Source organism: Ceratotherium simum, chromosome 33 (assembly GCF_057802395.1).
Source record: "Ceratotherium simum simum isolate JZ-2026a chromosome 33, ASM5780239v1, whole genome shotgun sequence".
NCBI lineage: Eukaryota > Metazoa > Chordata > Mammalia > Perissodactyla > Rhinocerotidae > Ceratotherium > Ceratotherium simum.
This window is the reverse complement of record NC_141932.1, coordinates 15,101,638-15,115,059: the sequence shown is the minus strand read 5'-3', so window position 1 is coordinate 15,115,059 and position 13,422 is coordinate 15,101,638. Positions and strand designations below refer to the sequence as shown.

At 49.2% G+C, this 13,422-nt stretch overlaps 1 protein-coding gene across 1 annotated transcript in view; it reads left to right on the top strand.

Moving 5' to 3' along the window:
- The first annotated feature begins 9,517 nt into the window (after positions 1-9,517).
- The window catches only part of ARHGAP35 (Rho GTPase activating protein 35), a 112,558-nt gene continuing 108,653 nt past the window's right edge, over positions 9,518-13,422 (top strand). Inside the window, exon 1 of the mRNA XM_087421474.1 lies at positions 9,518-9,746. The gene's annotated coding sequence lies outside the window, so the exon portion shown is untranslated. The remainder of the gene's footprint in view (positions 9,747-13,422) is intronic.

The window sequence follows — 13,422 nt, the reverse complement described above, 5'->3', positions numbered from 1 at the left end:
GAACGTCACATAATAGGGGTCTTATTACCTCCTATCTAGAGGTACGTTTGTTTTCTTTAAGTTACTCAAATGCTCCAAGTCTTTCCCACCTTACCCCATTCACTCTGTGGCTGGCCTCTTCTCTTCCTTTAGCTTCAACGCCACCTCCACAGATCCATATAGAGGATCTTATATGTAAAGGTCACCCTCTCCCACTTCCAAAATTCTCTAGGTCAACAATTAGTTTTATTTTTTATAGTCTTTATTACAACTTCTAATGGTTTTATTGGGGGGGGGATGTGCATGCATTGTCTAGATCTCCCAGTAGGTGGTAAGCTGTTGAGGGCAGATCTCATCTATTAACTATCTACATCACCTAGAACATGGTGGCATGTAGTAAGCACTCAATAAAGGTATTACTATTCACACTGAGGGGAGACTTGCCCAAATAAAAACAAAGCGTTATCACAGAACAATGTTCTTTTGCTTTTTTTTTTTTTTTTTTGTGAGGAAAATTGTCCCTGAGCTAACATCCGTGCCCATCTTCCTCTATTTTGTATATGGGATGCCACCACAGCATGGCTTGATGAGCGGTGTGTAGGTGCACACCTAGGATCCAAACCCATGACCCCTGGGCTGCTGAAGCGGAGCTCGGGAACTTAACCACTACGCCAGTGGGCCAGCCCCAGAACAATGTTAATTAAAAGTGTAGTATTGGCATAAGAACTAACACATAGTTATCGAATAAGTTTAAAGGCAAAAAGAGGTCAGAGCTCATTTCTGGCTTGTGCACCGTTCTATCTCCAACAAGGTTGGGACCAGGATGAGGTAAGCAAGGTACCCAGGGTGCAAAATTTAAAAAGGCCAACACTCTTTAGTGCTGACCCAGCCCTAGCATGAGCCTGAAGGTGAGCCCCTCCTTAAAGTTCATTCCCTGGGCACCTCGCTTGCCTCACCTTAGTCCCAGCCCTGATCGCCAGTGCTCAGCTTAGTGCCTGGCAGGAGTCTGGAGTTCAATAAACATTTGCTGAATGAATAAATGAATGAACAGGTAGCGAGAAAACACACACTGTCCCCACCCTGACAGCATTCATGATCTAGCAGGGGAAATAGACTTAAATGACATTACACAAAAAAATAAAAAATGACTCAGCAAATGACAATAAACATTTCTTATCTCACATAGTTTGTGTGGATCAGGAAATTGTGAGTGGCTTAGCTGGATGGTTCTGGCTTGGAGTCTCCCATGAGGTTACAGTCAGATGTCATCTGGGGCTGCAATCATCTGAAGGCTGGACTGGGGCTGGAGGATCTGCGTCCCAGGTGGCTCACTCATAGGGTTTGCTGATGGATCCTGGCTGTCAAGAGGCCTCTGTTCCTCGCCAGGTCGACTCACCACAAGGACATGTGAATGTCCTCATGTGGCAGCTGTTTTCCCCTAGACTGAATGATCCAGGAAAGGGAAAGGTGGAAGCTGCAATGTATTTTATGATCTTGACTCAGAAATCACACTCTGTCATTTCCGCAATATCCTATGGTACACAGATCCACCCTATCCAATGTAGGAGGGGATGTGAATATCAGGTGAGAATCATTGTGGTCCATCTTGGAAGCTGGCCACCACAATTGCTTGTAGCAGAGTCACCTGGCCTAGCTGAAGAGTTACGGACAGCTTCCCAGGGGGGACTGGTGTTTGAGCTAAGATCAGAAGGATGAGTGGAGATTAACCAAGCAATGATTAGTATGGGTGGTGGGTGGCAGCGGGTAGAGTTCCCAAGCAGGGAAACAGACTTTGTCTCTGCTCTCAGGAATCTCATGGCCTGGGTAGTCTGAAGTCTGAGGTGACATTCCACAGGTATAGACAGAAAGGACCAATCCCAGCACGTCCAATTTAGTATGGACTCTGGAAAGATTCTCTCCTTTGCAATGTCATTACTGCATGCTTGTCACAGGGAAAAATGGGAAAGAGATAAAATAATGCGTCGAGAGGGGAAAAGTCAATTAATTCGTATGCAGTCACATAACGTCATATTATGCAGTGCTTAAGATGAATGAGAGAGATCTCTATGCATTGACCCGGACAATCTCCAGGACATGATGAAGAAATAAAGGAAGATGCAGAGTGGTACCTACACCTTGTATCATTTGAATTTTTAAATTTCTCTCTCCAACTTTTATATGGAAAATTTTCATATCTACCAAAAAGTAGTAATATTAGTACAATGAGCTCCAATATATTATTCACCGAGCTGCACTAATTGCTCACATCTTCCACATTTACTCTTTTTATGTATTTATTTGAACCACTTTTTAGTTAGTTGCAGATATTGTGCCATTTCATCCCAAAGGCTTCATGATGTTTCAACATGGTCCTCTTAAGAACAATACAATGATCACACTCAGAAAATTTAACATTAAGACTACACTATTGTCTAATATAGGTTCATATCAATAAATCCCTGATCACTCCGGTAATATTCCTTATAAATTTTTTTTTCTGTTCGGGAATCCAATCCAGGATCACAGCTTGCATTAAGTTGTCATGTTCCTTTCGCCTCCTTTCATCTGGAATGGTCTCCTTGCCTTGTCAGTATTTCAAGACATTGGCATTTTTGAAGAGTCTACATCAGTTGTTTTGTGAAACGTCCTTTAACTTGGGTTTGTGTGATGTTTTCTCATGAGCGGATCCAGGCTTAACTTTTTTTTGGCAGGAATATCTCAGAAGTGATTCTGTGTCCTTCTCGAAGCATCCCATCAGGGGCATATGATGTTGGTTTGTCTCATCCTTGGTGATGTTAAGTTTGATCACTTGGCTAAGGTAATCTCTGCCACATTTCTAATTTTAAAAATTATGTGATTTATGTGTTACCAAAAGCATAAGCAACAAAAGAAAAAATAAATTGAACTTCATCAAAATTAAAAAATGTGTGCGTCAAAGGACACTATGAAGAGAGTGAAAAGGAAACTCATAGATTGGAAGAAAATATTTGGAAAGCACACATCTGTTAAGGAGTTGATATCCAGAATATATAAAGAACTCCCACAACTCAACAACAACAACAAAAACTCAATTAAAAAATGGGCAAAGTACTTCAACTGACATTTCTCCAGACAAGATATACAAATGGCCAAGACGTATGTGAAAAGATGCTCAACATCAATAGCACTTAGGGAAATAGAAGTCAAAATTACAATGAGACACCACTTCACACTCATTAGAATGGCTATTATCAAAACCAAACCAAACCAAAATAACAACAACAACAAAAAGAGGAAATAACAAGCATTGGCAAGGATGTGGAAAATTGGAACTCTTGTACATTACGGGTAGGAATAGAAAATGGTGCAGCCATTGTGGAAAACAGTTTGGTGCTTTCTTTAAAAAGTTAAACGCAGAATTACCATACGATCCAGCAATTTTATTTCTAGGTATATACCCCCAAAGAATTGAAAACAGGGACTCAAACAGATACTTGTACACCCATGTTCATAGCAGCATTATTCACAATAGCCGAAAACCCAGATGCCCATCAACAGATGAATGGATAAACAAAAGGTAGTACATAGTACAATAGAATATTATTCAGCCTGGAAAAGGAATGAAATTCTGATCCATGCTACAGCATGGATGAACCTTGAAAATATTACACTAAGTGAAATGAGCAAGACACGAAAGGGCATAGATTGTATGATTCCATTTGTATGAGGTACCTAGAATAAGCAATTTATAGACACAAAAAGTAGAATAGAGGTTACCAGGGGCTGGGGTGTGGCAGGGAGGCAGAATGGGAGTTATTGTTTAATGAGTACAGAGTTTCTGTTTGGGATAATGAAAAAGTTCTGAAAATGGATAGTGGTGATGGTTGCACAGTGGTGAATGTATTTAATGCCACTTAATTGTAGACGTAAAAGTGGTAAAAATGGTAAATTCTATGTTATTTATATTTTACCACAATAAAAAATATTACATGATTTATGTTAAAAAAAATTCACAACTTGGGGCTGGCCCAGTGGCACAAGCAGTTAAGTGCGCGCACTCCGTTGTGGCGGCCTGGGGTTCGCCGGGTCGGATCCCAGACGTGCACCGACGCACCGCTTGGCAAGCCATGCTGTGGTGGTGTCCCATGTAAAGTGGAGGAAGATGGGCATGGATGTTAGCCCAGGGCCAGTCTTCCTCGGCAAAAAAAGAGGAGGATTGGCAGATGTTAGCACAGGGCTGATCTTCCTCACAAAAAAAAAAAAATTCACAACTCAGTAGTAGCTATAACCAATGTAGTGCTTACCATGTTCTAAGCCTTTTTTGTGTGTGTGTGAGGAAGATCAGCCCTGAGCTAACATCTATTGCCAATCCTCCTCCTTTTTTCCCCCAAAGCCCCAGCAGATAGTTGTATGTTGTAGTTGCACATCCTTCTAGTTGCTCTATGTGGGACGTGGCCGCTGCAGGGCCAGAGAAGTCGGTGTGCGCCTGGGATCCGAACCCAGGCCGCCAGTAGCAGAGCGCGCGCACTTAACCACCAAGCCACGGGGCCGGCCCTTGTTCTAGGCCTTTTTGTAATCAATTCACTTATTGAAATCTCAAGACAACTCTGTGAGGCAGGTACTAATATTGTCAACCCCATTTTACAGATGAGGAAATTGAGGTACAGAGAAGCTGAGTAACTTGCCCAAGGTCACACAGCTTGTAAACAGTGGAGCTGAGATTCTAGTCCAGGCATTCTGGCTCCAGAATTGATGCCTCTAGACACTATACTATGCTACCTTCACGTACGTGGATAGAGGGGTCTGGAAGAAGACATATTTCTAGAGAGGTAAGTGGGATAGTGTTGAGTTGTCCAAGGAGATTGCGTCTTATGTGGAGTATTTTAAACTTTTGCAAGGACAAGAAATTCGTGTATTATTGTGTAATCAAATATAAAAGTAATTAAAGAAAATAATATATAACATAATAGAAAAGGGGGCAAAAGATTTGAACAAGGACTTCACAAAAGGTGCTGTTCAAATGGCTTGTATATTCATGAAAAGATGCTCAACCTCATTAATCACTTGGGAAAGACAAATTAAAACCACAGTGGGATACCACTACACAGCCATTAGAATGGCCAAGATTAAAAAGACAGACAGGGGCTGGCCTGGTGGTGTAGTGATTAAATTTGCGTGCTCCACTTTGGCAGCCCAGGGTTCACAGGTTCGGATCCCTGGCGCGGACCTACTCACCATTCCTCAAGCCGTGCTGTGGCAGCATCCCACATACAAAATAGAGGAAGATGGGCACAGATGTTAGCTCAGCGACAATCTTTCTGAAGCAAAAAGAGGAGGATTGGCAATGGATGTTAGTTCAGGGCCAATCTTCCTCACCAAAAAAAAAAAAAAGAAAGAGATGGACAATATCAAGTGTTTGGGAAAAGGTGGAGCAGTTGAAATTCTTGTCTAAGATTGGTATGTAAGAAGAGAATTGTAAATTGGTACATCCACTTTGGGAAACTGGTTGGGGAAGGTGAACACGTCCACGCCCTGTGACCAGCAATTTCAGTCTTAGGCACACACCTATCAGAAATAAGCACATATGTTTACTTGTCCTAAAAAAGACATGTCCTAACTTGTTCATATCAGCACTATTCATAACAGCCCAAAGTGGAAACCATCCAGATGCTCACCAACAGTAGAATGGATAAAGACATCATGGTTGATTCGCACAGTGGAATACTAGACAGCACTGAGAATGAACGATCTGCGTCTACACACAGTAATGTGGATGAATCTAACAATGTTGATCAAAAGAAGTCACTTACAGGATTCCATTATATAAAGTATAAAAATGGGCAAAACCAATCTACAGTCATAGGAGTCGGGATGGAGGTTCTGCTTGTGGGGACTGACTGGAAGGAGACACCAGGGGGCTTCTAAGACATAGGTCATATTCCGTTTGTTATTCTGGTGCTGGTTACAAGGGCGTGTTCTCTTTGTGAATATTCATTGAGCTGTACACTTGTGATTTGTGCACTTCTCCGTATGCATGTTATATTACCATTTTTAAAGTTCATAGAAATTGCGAGGTTCCTCATCCATCCTTCCGCCAGATATTTAGTGCGTGCCCCCTGCGCGTCCAGCTCTGGCCGGCCGCTGGGATCATGCAGTGAATCCGAGCATCTCCGCCTCCCGTTCCTTTCTTGTGATTGGCTGCCCTTCTGGCCAATGGCGGAAGAGTTCACCGCTCTCTGACATCCCTGGCAGCCTCAGCTAGCTGCAGCTTCCTCAGTTCGGTTTGTAGGGGGCGCTGTGAGCTCACCGACTCTTTGGTCAAGCGCAGACCTGGTCCCCACCCTCTGATTCTTTCTGACACTCAGGAATGGCGAGAGAATATGCTCCAGCACCTCCACGCTCTTTGCAAAACTCTTCTGGGGATTTTTCTGCTTATGCATCTCTCCAATGAGGCGCCAGGTCCCCAGGCCCCGCCTTGTACCTACCCCGGCTCTCCGGTTGATGTGACCTCGCGTCCCGGCCATTTGGGCCCCTAGGGCGATGCTTGGGAAATCTTGACAGCGGCCCAGGCCGGCAGTCGGCACTTCTCTATGTCAGCTAGTTGTTTACTCGGTTGTTTATTTATCCTGGAGTGGAGGCTGGCCGCGTGCGCGGGGGCGGCTGCCCCCAGGGAAGCCTGTTTCCTGTGGTTGGCTTGCTCAGCTAATACCCGCCCTCTTGCGCACTGCAAAGCATTGCAGAGCTGGGAAGGCCCTCCTTCATAGTTCGTTCGTTCATCCAGGGAAACGCTACCTGAGCCCCTGCCTTGTGCCTGGGCCTGTGCTGAGGACATCAATGGTGCTAAGACAGCTCCGGCCCTGTTCTCATGGGGCTTACAGTCCGGTGGGAGAGAAAGACCTATATTACTAGATAGGGACGACCCAGGGGATTAGGGCTTGGTTGGAGACCCAAAGGGGCTGGCGGAGTCTAAAAGGGGTGCCTGATCCAGCCTGGCAGATCAGGAAGGACCTTCTGGAAGAGGGAATACCTGAGCTAGCATCTGCAAGAGGGGTAGGAGTCAGCGATTGGACAAGGACTGTATCTTTTTGGCTGCCACGCCCCCAGTGCCAGCCATCATTCTCTGCTTGGCTTTGGATTCATTCATTTATTCATTAACAAGTATTTATGGCTGGCCTGGTGGCCCAAGCGGTTGGGTGCGCGTGCTCTGCTGCCGCGGCCGGGGGTTCGCTGGTTTGGATCCCGGCGCGCACCAACGCACCACTTGTTGGGCCGTGCTGTGGCAGCGTCCTATATAAAGTAGAGGAAGATGGGCACGGATGTTAGCCCAGGGCCAGTCTTCCTCAGCAAAAAAGAGGAGGATTGGCATTGGATGTTAGCTTAGGGCTGGTCGTCCTCACACACACACACACAAAAACAAAAAAACCCACAAGTATTTACTGTGGGTCATTTGCCAAATTGAGAAACTAGCCAGAATCCCTGCCTTCAAAGGGCTCACACTTAAAATGGTGATACCAATACAGAATTTCAACCCTGATGGAGTGCTATGAGGAAATAGTAGCTGTGTAGTTATCTGACCCCAATTTTCTGAGTTTGAATCCCAGATCTGCCATTTACTAGCTGTGTAACCTCTCTGTGCCTTAGTTTAGTAGAATAATAACAACTATAACCTACTTACAAAGTGTTGTGAGGATTAAGTGAGTCAATCTGTTTAAAGTGCTTTAGAATGTTGCGTGGTATAAAGAGCCCATTTTTATCAAAGAATGAGGAGTCAGGCCAAATCTGGGGGGCCACTCTGAGGAAGTGACTTCAAGCTAGACTTGAAGGATAAGGCAGAGTTGATGGGCTCCGAAAGAGGGGAAGGGGACATCTGGGTCCAGAGTGAACCCAGTCTTCGCTCTTCTCCAGGTGCTGCCAGTTCAGAAATTTCCCAAGATTGGAAGGACCTAGAACACTGCATTGGAGTTACAAACACATATTAATTTGTGGTAGGGGAATCTGGTGTTCCCTCAAGTAATCTCAAAATCGCTTACAAACCAGAGTTTGCAGTGGCAACCTAAAGAAAATCTGGACCACAATGCTTAAAGCAAACTTTAAAAAAAATAGTCACGAACATCTAAAAATAAAATTTCATGTATTGAAAGTGATAAATTAAAAAAAAAAAGTCAATGGAAATGACCCTGATCAGTCACCAGAAAACCTTTATTTAACGGGATGTTTTAAAACTTTGAGTGCATGTAATTTTATTTATCAACACTTATAATGCAAGGCATGATTTTCAGCGCTTTACAAATATAACACATTTAATTCTCACAGCGACCCTATGAGGGGGGTAAGAATATCGTTCTATTTTAGATGAAAAGACTGAGGAAAGAAACGCAAAATGCAATAGGAAGCATAGCCTTTCTTCATGAATTCCATAATATCGACTTGACGCCCAGATGTTTCATCTTCCACCATCCGTACTTCCGGAGGGGTCCCAGAGGAACCCCTCCTCAGTTTAGAGGAGCTCAAGGGTTACAGCGGTGCCCCTTCCTATCACTACTATTTCCCCTCCAGGCGCCCGAAATGACATGTGATTTGCAGTCATTTGTACATTGCTGACTTGGAGGCCACGGCTGCACGCAGGACCGGGCCCTCGCCCCTCTCCCGGGAATCAGGCGATCACAGAATGCAGAGCAAGTTGTACTACCGCGCGCGTTGACTGCAGATTTTCTTCACTGCGCGGGGAAAGAGCACGCGCTCCCCAGCCCCGCCCCTTCTTCCGGAACGACGAGTTGCGAGGCTAGGATTGGGCCTAGGCGGGCCACGCCTCCTCACGCTCCCCAATCAGCTCCTTGGCTGGGTGCTCTCCCTCCTCCTCAGCCCCTCCCCACCGCCCCACGTTACGTCGCTCCCTCTCTCCTCCTCGGTTATCCCGGGGTCTGCGGCTCTCGCGGCAAACCCACCTCCCCTTGCCTCCCATTGGCCGGTCAGGTCCCGCGCGAGCGGGATCGTGCCCTTCGCCCCCGCCCCCAAAGCCAGGCCAAGCCTCTCCCCTCCCGCTTTCTCCAAGAGCCAGCACGAGGAGGGGGTTCGGCTGCGTCTGGCGCGCGCAAGGGCGCGCGCGCCTCCCGCGGGCCACTCCCTCCGCCTCGCGCCAGTAGCTGCGGCGGCTGGCAGCCCCTCCCGCGCACGCGCACTTGCCCACCCCACTCCCTCTGGCCTGTCGCGGGTCTCCTCGCGCAGCAGCCACCGCAGTAGCGGCATTTTCTTGGGGCGCACGCGCACTGCGCCCTCCGCGCCCGTTCTCAGCCCTCGGCCGCGGCGGTGGCAGGGAGCCCCTCGGGCGCGCACGCGCTCTCGCTTCTCCCCGGCCCACCCTGGTTATCCCCTGGCGGCGCGCGCCCAGGGGCCGTTATCCCCCTGCAACGGTCCTCGCGCCACGCACGCGCAGTAGCGAGGGGCGCGCTCGCGGGGGCGGCGGCCGCAGGAAGGAGGCGCCGCCGCCGCCATTGCGAGGGAGGGAGGGAGGGAGCGAGCGAGGCTGGTCCGCCCTCCCCCTGGTTCCCGCCCCTCCCCCTTCCCCTCCCCGCCCTCCCGCCCCGAGGGAGAGCCGCGGCGCGGCGGGAGGAGGAGGTGGAGGAGGCGGAGGAGGGAGCCCGCGAGGGAGGGTCCGCCCGGCCCCCCGCCGCCGGAGCCGCCGCCGCCTCAGCCGCCGCTGGACGAGGAGCAGCAGAACATGGCGCCGGGGCCGCCGTCGCCGCTGCCGGGATCCCGGAGTCCGGGGCCGCGCTGAGGGCGCCCAGCTGGTGAGTGCGCGAGCTCGCGGGCCCCGGCGGCGAGGCCGGGCGCCGCCCCGCTGCGGGGTCCAGGGGGAGGCGGGGACGGCGGGGCCCGGAGCCCGCGAACAATGGAGGAGCCGGAGGGGGAGGGGAGGGAGCGGCCCCCCAGCCCCCCGGGCCCCGCCGGCCCAGCCGCTTCGCGCTGCGGCCCGGCCCACGGGGCCCGCCTGCCCTGCGGACCTGCCCCTGCCCGCGCCAGCCCCGCTGTCCCCGCGGCTGCCCCCACCCTCCGACCCATTGGGATCTCGGGGTCTGCCCCGGCCCCCCCACTTCAGCCCCGCTGGTCCCGACTCTGCGCCTCCCCCTTCCCTCTTCCGCCGCTCCGTAATGCCCTTCGCCCCTCCTGCACTCCGCAGTGCTCCCGGGACCCACCTCCTCAGGGACCCTTCTGCATCCTTTAATTCTGGACCCCCACTTTGAGATTCGTGAGTCTTCTGCCTCCTCTCCGATTCCGCTCTCACCGCCCTTCTGCTCTGTCCCCTTCTTTGACCCATCTGCTGTTACCCCTCCTCTCTTGCGCCCCCAGGAGCTGTCCCTGTAGGACACGCGGTTCCACCTCTTTGGAGATCCATCTGAGACCCTGTTCGTCTTGGCACTGCTGCCCCAGGTCTCTTTGGACTTAATTTCACCTCCCTTTGGGCCCTGTTGCCCACGCACAGAATCTGCTGCACCCCAAAGATGCCCCTGGGCTCTCGGCCGCTTCCAAGCCTCAGTTCAGTCTCCTGCCCCTCCTCGAACTCGGCACCGGGCTTGCCTCCTCCGGTCTCAACCTTGCTCCCGTTTGCCGTTCAGACCCTTTCTTCTTCCAGACCTTTCTGCCCTTTGCCCAATCTCGGATCTTGCTATGCCCTCTAGCCTGCTTGCTTTCCTTCTCTGCCTTCCACGAAGCAGCCTCCTCCCGCCTCTCAGACCCTGCAGCTCTTTTCTGCCATTCGCTTCTCTGCCCTCTCTCCCTCAGCCTCTCCGCAGCCTCGGTGCTGCCCGGAACCCCCAGTTCTGCGCCGGTGTTCTCCTTGGGTTTCCTCTCCTCCCCACCTCCTCACTGGCACTCTTGAGCTGTTCCATTCATTTACTCCCCCTTTCTGACCTGTCTCCCCTTCTGTTCTTCTCTGCTTAAGGCTTGCTTCCCGCCTGCTCTTTGCTCCGGGTCGTCTCCTTTCCATTTTGGCCCTTCGTAGACTTGCCTTTTACCTAACTAAACCATTGATCACTTTTCTCTGACCCGTCACCCTTTCCCCTCCCGTTCTGCATCTCACAGAGCTCCCCAGATCTTTTTTGCACCTGCTTTCTCATTTGTTCTGTTCTGCCCCCTCCTCTCCATTTAATGTTTTCCTCCTAGCTCTGCCCCTTTCGGAGCTGTCCACTTGCCCACCTATTTTTATGACCCATTTTCACTTTCCTACTGCTGCTCCCTCCTGGAGTGGGCCTCTTTAACCCTGGTCTTCTCAACTGCGTCCCACCTCTGTTGCCTCTCAATTCTCAGTTTTCCACCTGGCTCTCCCCCCACCATTTTGATTCAGCTCTCCACCTCCAGCCTCTCCTTGCTTGTATTCCTCCTCCCTCCTCTGCCCTCCCTCTTACCTCTTTCTTGAGTTCTCCTTTCCTTGATTCTGCCCAGTATTAGAGATGTCTTCTAAACTATTCCTTGTCATCATCATCATCATCAATCATCAATCGTCATCATCATCATGATCATCATGATTTCCCCCCCCCCCCCATCAGCTTTGGAGGGGAAGGGGCTGGCTTTAGTCCAGGGTTCTCTGGGCTCTGATTTAGACTGCAGATTCTCTCAGCACCCTGACCCTGAGGGTCTTATCCGCAGGGATCCTGGGAGATCCGGGGAAATAGGTGGGGGTTGGTGGGTGGGTTGCTGCTCTCTGGAGCCTGGGAATGTCTCCCCTTTTCCCCCCACTTCTGCCAAGGTTAGTGGGGGGGCTAGATCGCTCGCATTGCCCCATGTTCTTTCTCACTCCCGTTTTGCTCCCAGCCCCTTCAGATCCCTGGGCTGTGCAGCTTTGTGTCCTTCGGAAAGGAGAGTGCAGCTGCTCACAGGGCCTTTCTCTTCCTCACTCTCCCTCCCTCCTCCTCTGAGCTGTTGTAAAGAGACACTTGTACCCTCTCCCCCTTCCATCTCCAAGCCAGCACCCCTTGCGAGAATTTAGGAGTGCATTTTTGGAGATTTTTCTGGCTGACAAGTCATATTTTTGTTTTACCCCCCCTTGCTGGGGAAATGCTGTTTCTCAAGTTCTTCCAATCCCACCGGGAGGTTATGGCCACACTTGGTATTTACGGCTCTGGGTCTGCAGAAGCTGCAGTCTTGCCTTCCGTGATGGCCTCTGGTTCGCAGTGTGACCTTTGGGAGGAGCGGGGAGGGTGGGCTTAGTTCTTTTTCACCTCTGCCCCCGGAAGGCTCTAGCTTCCTGGTCTTCAAAATAGTGAGGGCCTGGGTTTGGAAGGCTCTTTGCTGTGGTTGTTTGTTGAAAGAGAGAGTGCCAGGTGTCACTCATTTCTGCCCTCTGGTCTTGCAGGCACTCCCAGCCACACGAGCGAAATGCCTCTGGGCAGATCCGTGTTGGATGGGGGTTAGGGGGGCTCATCGGTGTACAAGGAGGATGTGGGTGGGCCTTGACACTCCCCAAGTCTTCTGAGTGACCTGATTTGAGAAATCAGAAATTAGAGTGAGAATGGGGTGCCAGGACCTGGCTGATCTGATTGGATTTTTGGTCTTATTACCTAGGAAATATCCCTTAGCTGCCTTTCTTTGAGCTGCCTTTCCTTCAGTGCTCTTCTGTTGGGGCACTGTTGGGGGTGGGGTTTAGGAAATTCTTTCAGAGGAAGAGGTGGTTTTTACAGAAAAGCCGTCCATCCATTTTCCTTCCTTAACTTAAGAGAGAGAACCTTTGCATGTTCTAGGTTTATTTATTTTATTTCTTAAGTAAATCAAAAGCCTGATTTTTTTTTCCCCCTGTGGCCTGGGGCAATTGCATATTAAAGCAGCCATCCAGCTGTGAAGGAGCATTTACTGGAAGGACTTTATTTCTTAACTGAGCTATGATCAAACTTTGTTTACTTCAGCACTTATTTAGAAATACTTTTCTGTGAACACATTCGAAATAAAAAACATTCACTGTCATCCACAGAATTGGCCCATTGACTCATCAAATGTTAGGGCATTTGTATATGAGACAGGGAGGGGGTTGGGTAGTGGATCTATATGGCTCCTTTAGCTTCTGACATCTCAGGACTTTAAATTTTCTGACAAGCAGAGCCTGGTAATTTTAATACTTCATGGCATTTATCTTCACCATTATTGACTTAAAGAATTTTGGTTCATTTCTCTTGTTTCTTTTCATTTCTGAGTTTTGGCCTTGTGAATCATGATTAATTCTCTGAGTTTATGTTAGAGTTGATGTTCCCCATGTTGGTATAAATAGTCGTTTTGTTTTTTATTCTTAATGTGGAAGTGATAGCTAATTAAGAATAAAAACAACTGTGTATGCAGTACTGCTTCAGTTTGTGTTCCAGAGTAGTAACATCATTGGCAGCCTAGAAAGTTTCTGCATGCCCACAGCCTGAGTTTACATAATAGGAAGAGAGGAGACAGAAGAACAAAGAGCTGATTTTTCTTCCTAAACTGGTAACT